Source organism: Pelodiscus sinensis, chromosome 6, assembly GCF_052426305.1.
Source record: "Pelodiscus sinensis isolate ZL-2025 chromosome 6, ASM5242630v1, whole genome shotgun sequence".
NCBI classification, from domain to species: domain Eukaryota; kingdom Metazoa; phylum Chordata; order Testudines; family Trionychidae; genus Pelodiscus; species Pelodiscus sinensis.
In genome coordinates this window covers 14843843-14857344 of record NC_143057.1, presented here as the reverse complement: position 1 = coordinate 14857344, position 13502 = coordinate 14843843, and the positions used below count along the sequence as shown (strand labels likewise).

General features: G+C 43.6%; 1 protein-coding gene across 4 annotated transcripts in view; it reads right to left on the bottom strand.

The window, feature by feature from the left end:
• The window catches only part of LINGO2 (leucine rich repeat and Ig domain containing 2), an 839851-nt gene extending 826596 nt beyond the window's left edge, over positions 1-13255 (bottom strand). For 2 of the 4 annotated variants that reach the window (XM_025185824.3, XM_025185823.3), the window contains exon 1: positions 11517-12997. The gene's annotated coding sequence lies outside the window, so the exon portion shown is untranslated. Of the gene's footprint in view, positions 1-11516 lie in introns of all 4 variants that reach the window. The other 2 variants (XR_012904602.2, XR_012904604.2) reach the window with 2 other exon arrangements.
• Between the last annotated feature and the right edge of the window lie 247 nt (positions 13256-13502).

The following is a 13502-nucleotide window of genomic DNA, read 5'->3' as shown; positions in this document are numbered from 1 at the left end:
TCTGGGCCATTCTGCCTCTCCTCCACTCAAGACTTGTGGAAGGACATTGCTGACTTGGTCCTCTTCTACGGTCATACTATAGCTCTATCCTTTCCACTGCATTAGTGTCCCACACCAATAATGGCAAATAACCACATCTTACTTCTTCCACGGCCCACAGTGCTTCCAAACAGACTAAGCACCTTCTGCCACTGCAAATTGAGCTTTTAGTCAATCTTGGATTCTATTGAATTCACGGATTGTCTTTAGAATCCCTAGCACAAGGCTTCATCCCTAGAATCATGCCCTTCTTTCAAGGCCCAAGACAGGAGACAACTCTGTTCCTGTAGCTTTTCTCACAGTTTCCACTCTGCCTGGTACCTCTTTGGGACCTTCTACAGAGCAGAAACTCCAGGCTAACTCTCTCCTCTCAGCGGTACTAAATTTTTATTTGCTGAATGTCTGAAGTATCCACTGAATGTGGAAGTATCAGGTGCAACAAAGTGAAGTTAATAGAGTTATCATTCTTTACTTAACCCCTTGTTGGCCAGTGTAGGATTTATACATGCTATAGCAATCTTCCTCTATATGGCAATCTTCCCTTCTTTATCTATTGTTTTTGACTTCATATGTTTTGAAGAGAAAGTTCAAAAACTGAAAAGCTATTCAAGGAGCAGAAGTACAGTTTAAATAATCACTTAAACATCCCTACTGAAAAGGGCTCAAATGATTTGCTCTGGTTTTCAGCTCTCAAACCATTGTAACATCTCTTCCCATTGTAGTTCCTGTTAGAAGAAATGCAGTGTGAAAACTTTCTTATAACCTACAAAGTAAAATGCTTTTAAGCACTTTATAGCAAGAGCAGAAGATCCAGAATCCCAGCCTTGAAACACAATGAAGTAAAGAAGGTTGCTGGCAAATCAGCTTTGAAATCCATTACTACATAGACAACATCACTTACTGCTTGTCTTTATTTACCTGGAGATCGACACTGCGGAGATCAATTTACTGGGGTTTGATATAGTGGATCTAGTAAGGACCCACTAAATTGATCACTGATGACACCCCCATCTACTCTAGTTCTCAACTGGGTCACGAGGAGTAAGAGAAGTCAACAGAAGACTGTCTCCTGTCAGCCTCCCACAGTGGGGATGCAGCAGAAACTTGACCTAAAGGTATGTCAACTTCAGCTATGCTATCCACGTAGCTGGAATTATGCATCTTAAATCAACGTTCTCCCTTAGTGTAGATTTGGGCTTAGTAGACTGACCCCTTGGGATTCTCTACCATTAAACACCACTTCCACATTATGGGGGGGGGAAATTCCCTTAAATGCTTAAAACCTAGGAAACAAAGTATTAATCCTTGACAGTGTCCCCCCAATACTTATCAAGTTTCCTAATAGCATCATGAAAGCCCATAAGGCCAGTTAATAAAGTACTTAAACATGTGCTTAAATTTAAACAAAGCTCCCATTTGAGGCCATGGAATTTAAGTGCCTAAGTGGTCTCAAGAATTCGGAAGGGGGATACGCTGAAACTTCAAATGCCTAACACTATAGTATGTCAATGGATTCACTTTTATCAATACTTCTGTGACATTTTTCAAGGAAACCTCAAAATGCTAGAGCCGTTTTTAAAATTATATTCAGATGCATAGGTGGCTGGTAACCTAGCCATTGGGAGAGGCTGGTCTCCCCTTCCCGACCCTTGTGTCCGAGGCCTGGCCCTGTTCTTCCCCTTCTGCCTTCCCTGTTCCTTGCAGAAGCCCAAAGTGTCCCCACTGTGGTACCCAGGCTCACCAGCCTCAGAGCGCTTGCACGATTATAGCACCAGCTGCCCAAAGTCTTTGTGGGGAGCCCCAGCCAGCCTGGTCCAGGACAGAGCACAGGCAAGTGCAGGAGCGAGTCTTGGGGGTAGAGCATGAGCCAAGGTATGATAGCTGCCGCCAATGTTAAGACGCTTTACAAGTTTGTCTTCCTCATCTAAATTCTCCTGTCATATGCTTCTCTGATGCACTGTAATTTTTACTTACTAATTTGTCATTCATTCATTCATTCATTCATTCATAAGCACTAAAATAAAGCATATCCATGGCCTCAACTTTCATAGCCTTTTAACATATGGGTACTCTGCTGGCCACCCTCAGGAGTCATCATTTTTAATGATGAATTACAGACTTTTATTAGTAATGCAGCTACTTTATTTTTCCACTTTCTTTAGAATTTTTGGATGAAAGCCATTCAGCCTGTATGTTTGAGTGCAATTTAATTTCTCTGGTTGTTACATCACTATCTTTTCACTACCTGTACAGGGTAACTCTAGGGTAATTATCTCCCCATCATCCTATGTGGAGAAAGCTCTGAAAGATATTTTACCTTCTTTGCAATATATTTATCTCCTTTAGAGCCTGTTTGTTTAGCAGATCCACTGAGTTTCAGTCTCATTTACACTAAAGCCCCTTTATATTACTCTGGTAATGGATCTTAATGCAAATGAAAATCAGGTCCATTGACTGTAGCCTACTTTTGCTATCCTTAGTGAATGCTTAGGAAAAAACAACTGACCTGGAAGGGCTTATTATTAATAAATAATAAAATAAATAATAATCATAACATTAAGCTAAAAGTGGTTAGAAAAATCTGTTAAAGCATATTAGTTCTTATGGACACATTTTGGTACATGAGCAAGTATTGCCATGCTCAGTCTCAAAGTCTAGCTAGTGCAGCATCTGAACAGTCGCTAGTACCAGATGCTTCAAAAGAAAGGTGTACAAACTCTACAATATGCAGAAGAGGAGTGGTATGCCACCCCCTATCACCTATATTGGGTCGCCTCATTGTTTCCAGTAGCTGGAGATTGGCTTAAGACCCAAAGCGTGTTGTTCTAAATTTGTTGTGGTCAATTATGACAACTCTGGTCCCTGACCAATATAAATCTGAAGTGAATCTAATTGAGTTTATTGATATTCCAAATTTACTCCTCTCTGGGAACAGAATTAGGTCCATAGTTTAGAAAAATATCTTTACTTAAATCAAAGTCTGTGCCTTAGAGAGTTTTCACTTTTCTCTACATTGTTATGGACCTTCTTGCAACGATGTTAAAAGAATAACTCACAAGCTTCACTGGAACAAATTACCAAAATTCTGATGAGAACTTATTTTTACATTACATTAATTACAGCTACCTGCAAAATATAAGGATGATTGGGAACGCCATGACAGATGGTCTAAAATCTTATAACTTTTCCCACAATGTTAAGAAAAGGCTAAATTTTCAAACTATGCCTTTAAAAATAGCTGTTTTTATATTCTTGTGATAGGTAAACACAGACCTTAAAAATCGGTAATGATGTGCTTATAGATATACATTTCCTCAAATCTAATAGAGTAACTACTACCTGCAGCCTATGGGGTAACAAGACTACCAATGTGCCTATGCATTTCCTATCCAATGTTCACAAAATATGAACACACTATTGTTGCATAAAAGCCTTCGCATGGGCTATTACACATGTTTTTTTTGGAAATACACTAAACTGTAATGTCCTGCCAAAACATGACTTAGAGAGACTCACAAAAGCCTCCTGCTGACTGCATTGCTGGGGGGGGGGGGGGGGAGAGGCAGTTGTCTTCTAAATCATTTAATTACTGATGGATTAGTAAATAATTATCTGAAGCTTTGTAATGGTTTTAAACTCTGCAATTTCTTGTAATCTTAAACCTTGCAACTCTGTAATCTTTGTAATACCTTGCAACTGTGTAACTCTCAGTAACTTTGCTTTAAGTTCAGAAGCCTACTGTAAGGTTGGTGATTGTTGAGCCATGCAACTTTGTAATGCTCAGCCACTTTGCTTGTAATTTATTCTAAACTGCATTCTGCCCTGGGGTGTGTGTGTGTGTGTGTGGAGACTATTGCGTCTGGGATTAGAGATTGAAAGGCTGTGTATGTGGAACAGGTGATGAGTCATCAAACCAATGAAGGAGACTGCTGTTTTGCTGGAGCAAGAGAAATCTGGGCATAATCCCTGGTGAGGAATGTGGATGAGTCAATAAAAGGAGAGAGCAGAAACCCTCTTTCTTTCTGAGAAGAAGCAACCAGTTTCTTTCCTGACCAGCTCCCCAGCCATGATCAGCAGACAGACCTTCCAGAACCAACATGCCTTGGTTCCTTCTGCAACCCAAATGCTTGTGTAAGTGCCTGAGGGTAGGAATGAGAATGTGAGAGATGATTCCTGTTGTATATTGGGTTGTAGATATAGATCTTGTTGTTATGGTAACTGAGTAGGTCACTGGGGTCAGCCCAGCTAGTCTGGGCTTGTTCTGGTGAGTTCTGTGCTATGCAATAAAATGGACACTTGCACCTACTCCAGCTCTCTGTCTTTCCACTGATTTCTTCCTATACTCTGAAACTCCCCACGACATAACAATTCCCCTTTAGTTTAAACCTTTAGTGGCAGCTCTATCCTCTTTAGTTTAACCATATAGTGCAGTGTTAATTCCTCAGTCTATAAACCCATGCTAGTGTAATCTTGTGTGGTCTCTAGTGCGAATTTTTGGGGTAACATTAACATCCTTTAAAAATGATGCCAGCATCAATATTTCAAAGAGTCCTGTTCAAAGCTCATTGTGCTAACTTTTCAGTGGGGGCAAATGAAGGTGTTTCCTCTAATCTTGGAGTTATACAGTTTACAGAAAGTGAGAATTTAGCACTTAATTTTCCAACCAAAAATATCCCACTTCCTTCAAATAGAGGCTCATCTTCCCTTCCATTCACAAGCCAATTCCTCAGGCCCCTATTCTTCTTCATGAGCCTGCTTCCTAAATCTATAGTGGATATACATTAGGTAACTGGTGTACAGTAATAGACAAAATGTTCAAGTATCAGAAAACAGAGCAGGTTACCAGAATCCATATGGCTCCAAAGAAGACAGAGTCCCCTAAGCCCTGATGGGAGGGGAGAAGTTTTCAGCAGAGAGAATAGACTCTTTCCCCAGCACATGCTTTCCTGTTAAAACCAAAATGAGTCAGTCCCAGGAAGCTGTTTTACTCACACACACAAAAGCAGTGGGTCTGGGCATGCTTCACTTCCAACCCTATGTCAGGTGATCGGGTGAGGGTACTCTTCAAAAACAGGTAGGGGGCCTGACAGGAGTCATACCATCTCCTTTTCCCATTAGATTCAGCACAGGGCCCTTAGAGCATCCCATTGTCCCCTTCTTAATTAAAGATTTGAAAAGGGTGGGATAGGAAGGATGGAGGGGTGAAGGCAAAAGGTAAATTCAAAAGTATGTTCATATGTAGGTGTGGGGAAGTCACCCAAGAGGCAGGCATTCCCAAAGAAATAAAGCCTAGTCAAGTTTTCCCATCAACTGTCTCTATCTCTGTGTGTGTCATTTTCACCACTGTGCCAACAACGAAAAGAACAGTTACTGTAACTGTGGTTCTTGCAGGTGTTTTGTCAAGATGGAGTTAAGGAAGAACTAAAGCCTGTCTGTTTTGCAGAAGTTAGAAAACTTGAAAAGCTGAGTACAACAGTAGCAGTGCTAAGTTCTTGACTGGGATTCACTCTGGAAAGAGCACAAAGGCATGGTCCATCTTCCGGAGTTGGTCACCATGCTAATGCATGGCTGCCATGCATTTATAGCCTACCAGGATTTCATTAGGTCTCCAATTCAAAATGCATCAGAACAATTGCAACTCTTACCACTGTTCACTTTGATGCAATGCTATTTCCTCAGGAATAAGAGAAAGGGGTAAAATTAGAGTAATGATATAGAATAGGAACAAAAAATAGTTAGCAGGTAGAATAGAGGAAGATGAAGGTTATCCCAACAAAACATGAAGGGCCACTTATGAGCACCAGAACACTGGGAATGATTCCTATGAGTGTGGTCTCAGAATGAAGATTGAGGCACGCCAGGGCAATTACAAAAGGTAGCTGCTAAAGAAAGGACCATAGAAAAGGTCCACATTTTATGAAAGTCAGGGATTTGAACAATCAACCACTGCACTCAGTGTGAGCCTTTGTATCTACTTCAACAGGCATTAGATTGGACTCTTGGCTGTGATGTATACCAGGGTTCTAAAAGCTGCAGCCTGGTGTGTTTGAAATAATTGTCATTGTTTTCCTTTCCTATTATGTTTCTATAAATCAAAACTGAACTATTGCTTGGACACCAGCTGTTCTACATGCCTGAAGTATATCAGTTCGTGTAATGCTGCAGTATCTGTCCTCCTCAGTATGTCAAACTTGAGCCATCACCACAAGTTAGGGTGGGAGAAATTAAACCATGTTTTCTAGGACCCTTCAGGCATGTCTACACTAGGAAATTATTTTGAAATATAGTGATTTCAAAATAAGTTATTTAGAAATAGAATGTCCACACTATAGGGAAGCCTTAAAATTAGTCTGAGGCAGGCTCCCTTAATGTGGATGCACTTCCTCAACTTAGAGCCCCAGGAATGACTCCAGGGAATAGTTATTTTGAAGTAGCAGTAGTGTGGATGCTCCACTGCTGCTATTTCAAAATAAGTGTTATTCCTCTTGGAAATCAGGAATTATTTCAAAATAAACAGCCCATTATTTTGAAATAAAGGGCTTGGTAGTGTGGACACTTCACGTGTTATTTCAAAAAAAAAAGGGGGGGGGGGTTACTTTGAAGTAACTCCCAAGTATAGACCAAGGCTTCTGTTTCTACTACAACCCTTTTGAAATAGTGTATCAAATTCAGTTTTCAGCTGGGAGATGAGTTTTTAAAAAGCTCCAAAAGTAAATAGGGGACTGGCTTAAAATACATTTATAATAAATAATTTACTCTTGGTGCATAGAAGCAATAGGTTGTGTACAAGCTATTCCTCTTCATGCTGGCTGTAAGAGACATCCTGCAGTTAATCATAGTAATATATTAAAATGAGATTGTGAAGACCACAAATCCTTTTGTTCAATCTAATTCACTACAGTGTGACTACAGAATAGAAAATTTAGCTAATGATTTTTACCTATATTTCCGTTGTATCATGCATTTGGTTTTGACTTTGAGGTCAAAAATATCTGCCTTTAGACAATTTGATATTATATTACATCAATTCGATAACCAAAATGTCATTTACTTTCTGTCCTAGGGACCAGGCAATAAATAAGTGATATGGAAAAACTAGATACCCATCTCAGTCAGTCATCTTGCTAAGGAAAATATAATTCCACTCAATATAATGTCATCTAAAGTCTGGTGAATGCGTGTCATTTAATGTCTCTTGCAATCAACAATAAATGACTGTATATTTAGAACAAAGAACATCCACAATCTAAAGAACCCTAAAATATTTTAATAAAAATCTTCATTTGAATGTTATTTTATCAAATAGCAGGTTTTAAAAAGTCAATCAAAAGCTCTTCCCAGTGGAAGGCCTATTAATCTAATAGTTATTTTGACCCAAAACAACTTTTATAAGAATACAATGGAGTAGGTAATAGCAAATCTGTATGTGAATGAAATCCTCTGCAATATACAGACAGTGGTGTCTATTTTAAGCAAAGAGAATTAAAGATTAGCTCTTTGATCAAATAGTTACGCAAGATTATTTCAAATGCTGTTTTCTGAACAAACACACACTTGCATTCTACCAACAGAAATTGGGTCACTGAAATGTCACTATACAGCACTGCTTACCATTTGGTCTTGTCTTTTTTCTCTTCTTATTCACTATATAGTTAAGAAATGAGTATCTCAACAGATCAGAATGCACATGAAGTTGTAGGCAACCTAAACTGGGGGTGGGGCTAAGTTTGAAAACTATAAAGCATAACTCTTAAAAAGGGTTTTAACATCCAAAGTAGCAATGACTGAAATCATCATGCGATTTATATATTGCATGAAACATCTTGAGATGTGGCCGTAGCATTAACTAATTCAGCTTCATTGGTTCTGGAGTTCAGCTCATTTATTAACACATTTTAAATACAGTAATTTGTTTTTTCCAGTTAGAATAAAAAAATAATTCCAAAGATTTTTTTCCAAATACCTGAAAAATGTATTAGATAATAATTTTTTCATTCTAAATGATATGGTAAGTATCTGTAAGAATCCATAATTACACCCAGGCTTAGCTAAAAATCAGTCTATTAATGATATACAAATGTCAATCCATGATTAATTAGTAAATATAAACAATGCAGTATATCGAAGACATGTTTAAAAAAACCGATATCTGGATCGGTAAGTGTTGAGAAAAAGATACTGCATTAATGACAGCTGTTAAAAGACCCCAATACATCATCTCTTCCCCCCCCCCCCCACACACACACATTACATTACAATTAATCTCATCACCCAAAAGGCTATTTGTGAAAAGGACTCTGTTTTCAATGGAGTATTAAAAATGTGTGTTATTTCAATGAAACAGATCCAATCCATCAATCCAAAACTCTTTTTTTTAATTGTACCTGGCTCACTGAGGGCTAGTTGATCACACAATTTATGGCTTAATACCAAGCCTACTGAAGTGAGAGGGCTTTGGATAGGACTTCTAAACAAACACGAGGAATAAAAATCAAGAGGCTAGTGTCAAAAGCAAAATATCTTACTGGCACAAATTGCTAGTGAATATCAACAGTCACTAGACTTTTACATCCACACATTACACTCAGATGCCACGTTTCTACTAGTGTGATGTCTTCAAAAATAGATGCCAAAAGACCTGCATTTTTTAAATACGTTATCAGGTCACTGAGCTGATGCCCACATGACCAGACTCCTTTTTCCTTTTGATTTTAGAAGAGTATACCATGGATATCAAATTAATCTTCTCCTAAGTCTTAACTGTATCACATCACAATGTATGGTTTTATTCATAACTAATGTTAACATAACAAATATAGAGCTTACAGATAGCTATCTGGCACTGACAAGCTTCTCCAATACTTTGTATTTCATCTCCTCTTCCCACTGCACAGGAAAACATTTCCACCTACAGCCCTTTCACAGAACGTCTAGGGGGAAAAAATGCTGCACAATATCTGCTAGCATATCAAGACACACAACTCACATGTGGCTATATCACATTGTCGTATCTTTGTGGCTGTTAGTCTTAATCAGTGAACAGAGTTCAGAGAAGTTAAATGCAATATTTATTTTCCTCTATTTGCCCAGTGTAAGAGATAACAGACCTGCACAGTTTAACCGATTTCAGAATGTTTCGCTTTTAAACAAGTTGAGAAGGTTTCACACATTAACTAATATTAAACACAGTAATTCAGGTCATAGATATATCATCTACACATTATCTTTATCAGAATAGATTGAAGAGCTGTTCATTCACAGGGGTGCCCATCTTGATTGTAGAATAGTGATAGAAATGTAGCCGTTACTGTTTTGATTTTGGGGAGCGGTCACTTTTTTAAAATTCTTTTTTTTTAAATAGTATAGCTTTGCAAAAATATTTACTTCCTTCTTCTCCAACTTTGCTATCGTGTTTTTGTCTGTGCATTATAATGGAGTGCAAGCATGTCTAATATACGCATAGGGTAACCCTTGGAAATACTACTCACACTGTGGTTCTCGCCATCTGTGACACACAGCTACACAAACTAAGGTGAGGCTTGAGAACTACAGTATGTAAGTCCAAGCTTCCCTTTCTTTACAACAACAAATGATGAAGCAATTTTCATGTTTGTGGCTTAGTATTGTAGTTTCAGATTTAGGAACCAGGCACTGCTTTTTAGTCTGTGTGTCAAAGCCACAAACTCCTACTGTCCCTCCCTTTTTGACTGTCAAAGCTTCACCAGCCAACCTACAATTTTATATATTTTGGAAATATTTAACCTCTTTTTAAAAAAAAAAAACATCTTATTTTTTATATGGCAATAGTTTAAAATGACAGTCACATAGGATAAAGGTGAGAGTACACTGGTTCCTTGGTCTCATCCTACAGGAAGCTAGGAAAAGAAATGTTTGCAATCATTTTATGTATATTATTACTCCAGATATTATTTTGCGAGCACTGGCATTTAAACTTTTGTGTTCAGCAAGACCAATAGATGGTATAATGGCCCCGACTTGGTTGGTTGCTTGTGTTATTAACGTCCAGTTTCATGCAAGATACCGGCTCCCGGCACTTCTATCGGGAGAGGTCCTCCTTAAAACCCCGCATGTGCAAATTCTGCAGTGTTGTATCAGATGACCACAGGTACTCCAAAGTAATTAAAAGTGAAAACTCCAAGAGGCACATTTGCCATCATACGGGGCACAGGGGTGGTAGTCCCTTCATGCCACTTACAAAAGCATTTTAAATAAAAAGCTGCATCAAGACAAAGTCCCACCCATAGGCTTGTTCCTATGACCACTAAAATGAGGAAGGGGTGGGGGAGGAGGAGTTAGGTCTAGCATCATTTGCCTTACTCCTATTCTGTTGTTCTCCTTTTACTCCTCCCCACCGCCAGCAGCACAAAGGGTGGTGGTTACCGTGCACTCTCTTTTCAACCCGGACCAGACACTGCCCTCAAGGATGGAGCGTTTCAGGGTCTATAACGATAGTACAGGGCGAGGGATGTTTCTTCAGGCCCCGCTTCCAACCTAGCTGCAGTCCCCTGCCTTCTGTCAGGCAAAGGGCAGGGCGCCGCTATTACAGGACAGGACGGATCAGGACAATGCTTTCAGTGAACCATACACAGAAGCTAAGACGAGGAAAACTTGTCGAAGGGGTGAGGGAACTGGGCCAATGGAGGGGGAAGAACAGGCAATGACCCCTCTGCCCTATGTTGCCCGGGAGGCACCCCTTGAGACGCTCTCGCGGGCACTGCTAAATCCCCACGGGCAGTGAGGGGGCGGCCGCGCCTCCAAGGCTGGCGGTAGGCGAGCGCGGGAGAGCTAATGGCGCTGTACAGCGGTGCCTGGCTGCACGACGCGGAACTGGTGGGAGAGAGGAGCCCCGCGGCACCTTTCGCTCACAGATGCCGGTGGCTGGCACGGGCGCGCTGCGCGGAGTCTCTCGGCCACTCCTCTCCCCGCGCTCACAGCTCTTCCCCAGAGCCTCTAGCGGCAGGAAGGAGAAGCGCAACCAGGACAAGTCTCCGGAGTGGAGTGGCTCAGACAGCGCTCGGCGCTGGCTGCCGGGAGATGCGTGGACTTGCAATCCCGGCGCTCTTCCCCGTTTTGCAATTGTGCTCGACACACACTGCTACCACGGAGCTTCGGAGCCAGCCGCAAATTCACAAAGCTCAGTTAAAAGTGGAGGACTATCAGTGGGGGCTAGGAAGCAGCAAGTCCCGGTGCTAAGATTTAACTGGTCATTAAATCACCCCAAGGTTTTAACGGCAAGACCCTCTCCATCGCCAGCCCCACCACTCCCCTCCCCAGCCTGCCTAATTAGGGAGGCACTAACTTTCCTCTCTGCTCTTGCAATCAATCTGTGAACCGCAAGGGAGCGGAGGAGAGCGGGGAGGGGCGATTTTATCTGATGTATTCGCCCCCTCCCCCGAGTTATTTCTTCTTACATGACAGAAGAGGGACCCCAGCTGCGTCCCCCTTCCTTCACTTACCTCGAGGCGATCATAATTATCCTTAATGTCCTTAACACAAGCGGGATGGGACGCAGGAAAAGCCAGGCAGCAGACTTGCTTCTGAATCCACAGTTCCGCGTAGGTGCCAGAAACCAGCTAAGAAATCTTTCCCAGGGATGTGCCAAGCCACAGCCCCGCACTGATGGCTTTCTCTCGCCTCTCAGCCTTTACACTTTGGCTGGCATTTCAGATATCTTCCTTCCCGTTACAGACAATCCCCTGGATCAGGCAGGACGGAACGGAAATCCTCCAGCCTAGCCTTCTCCTCGTCTTCTTTAACGGAGAAGTCGCTCTGTTCCTGCCCCGCCGGGGGCACACGGCGGCTGCAAGGCAAGGGGCTCTCCCAGTGCCCTTCCGGAGGAGCCCTTCCACGGAGGAAACTTTCAGGTGACGCTGAAGCAGCAGCAGCCTAGGCGAGGGAGTGTGTGAGAAAGGGAGAGCTGCACCTTCCCGGGCTGTAACGCACACACCAGCAGCAGGAAGGGGGAGGGGGGGCTACATGAAAATAAAATGCGCCACCCAAAAGCAACCAATGACTCCTCGGTAATTAGCCGGCTGCAACAAGGCACCCAAAGTCCTTCCCGCCCGCTTCTCTCAGCCTGCTGCCTGGTCTGACAATTACCGCCCGCTACTGTGCAGAAGGCAGGCAGCTATTAACCCCTTCCGCCCCGCCCTAGCCACTTCTTCCGCAAGGAACCGCGGCTGCAGCTGCTCCTCCCGCGGCATTGGAGTCCGAGGCAACCCCGCACCGCTTCGAATAGCGGCGCCAAAGCATCCCCGCTTGGCCCCCGGAAAGTTCTCGTCCTGGGAAGGCAGCGAAGAGAGCTCTGCCTCTGCCTAAACCCACCGTGCGGCGTGACGCCGGCTGGAACTCGCGTGTGGCAAGGCGCCGGGAAATTTTCAATGCGGCCCTATAGCAGGCTAGACGGTAGCAGGTGGAAAGCTCAGCTGGTACAGAGGAGGGGTGAGGAGAGGGAAAGACCCAGCCACTTTAGCAGCCATTTCTAAGCGGTGCACTGGGGGCAGTGCTGCTGGGTGCGGGGCAGTTCGCAGCTTGCACCTCTCCGGTTTATTCTCGGTCTTCCTGGCCCCACTGCTCAGGGCAGAGGGCGCTGCTGCTTGCGGGAGGAGATAGGATTCACCAGGCAGAGGCGCGATTTCTAAGAGCCCCTTTATATTCCTGGGAAGGAGCTGGGGCGCGGTCAGACGCTCCGGGAAAGCAAGTTTCCCCGAGTGACGGCTGAAGGATTTGGCGCGCGGTGACTAAGGGGAGGGGGCTTCTGGTGACTGTGACACAGGGAGCGGGGCGTGGGTGGTTAGGTGTCCACAGCGCGTGTTTTGGTGCTGCCATGGGTGGGGACTGAAGTGTGCGCCTCCCCGGCGCTGGACGCGGCACGGAGCTAAGAACTTTAGCCAGGCGACCCGCCAGCCAGGCTCCTCGCCGCCTTTGTCCTCCTCGGGGAGCCGAGTGCGCTTGGTTGCCCTGCAGGTAATGGGCAGCGGTGCAGCGCAGAGAGGGGCGGGAGAAGCTGATGGCTCCCCTCTAGCGCGCTTTCCATCCCCGCCAGGCACTGGAGGGGAACGCTTGAGAAGCAAGCGGAGGATGTGAAAGCACCTCGCCCTTCAGCTGGGTGAGCACGAGCGTTTCAAGGGAAGAGCCGTGGAGAAGCCGCAGCCGGGTGCTGGAGGAAAGCGTCTCTCCGGGAGCTTGGCAAGCACTGGGGGGAGGAGGCGGCTGCCACCGGCAGGAAGTCAAGCCCGCAATGGGGGGCGGGGGAGGGGGCCAAACAAACTGGGGAGCGTAACTTGGAGGTGATTGCGTTGTTTCCCTGTCTGAGTTTCCATTAGCATCTCAGGGAAGGGATTGTGTGCGCAAGATGTGACGCCAGTGTCTCTTTTTCCAACATCATCCAGAAAAAATTGGACAGAAACACGTGGAAGGCAGTCAGCTCGCCATAGATGCGT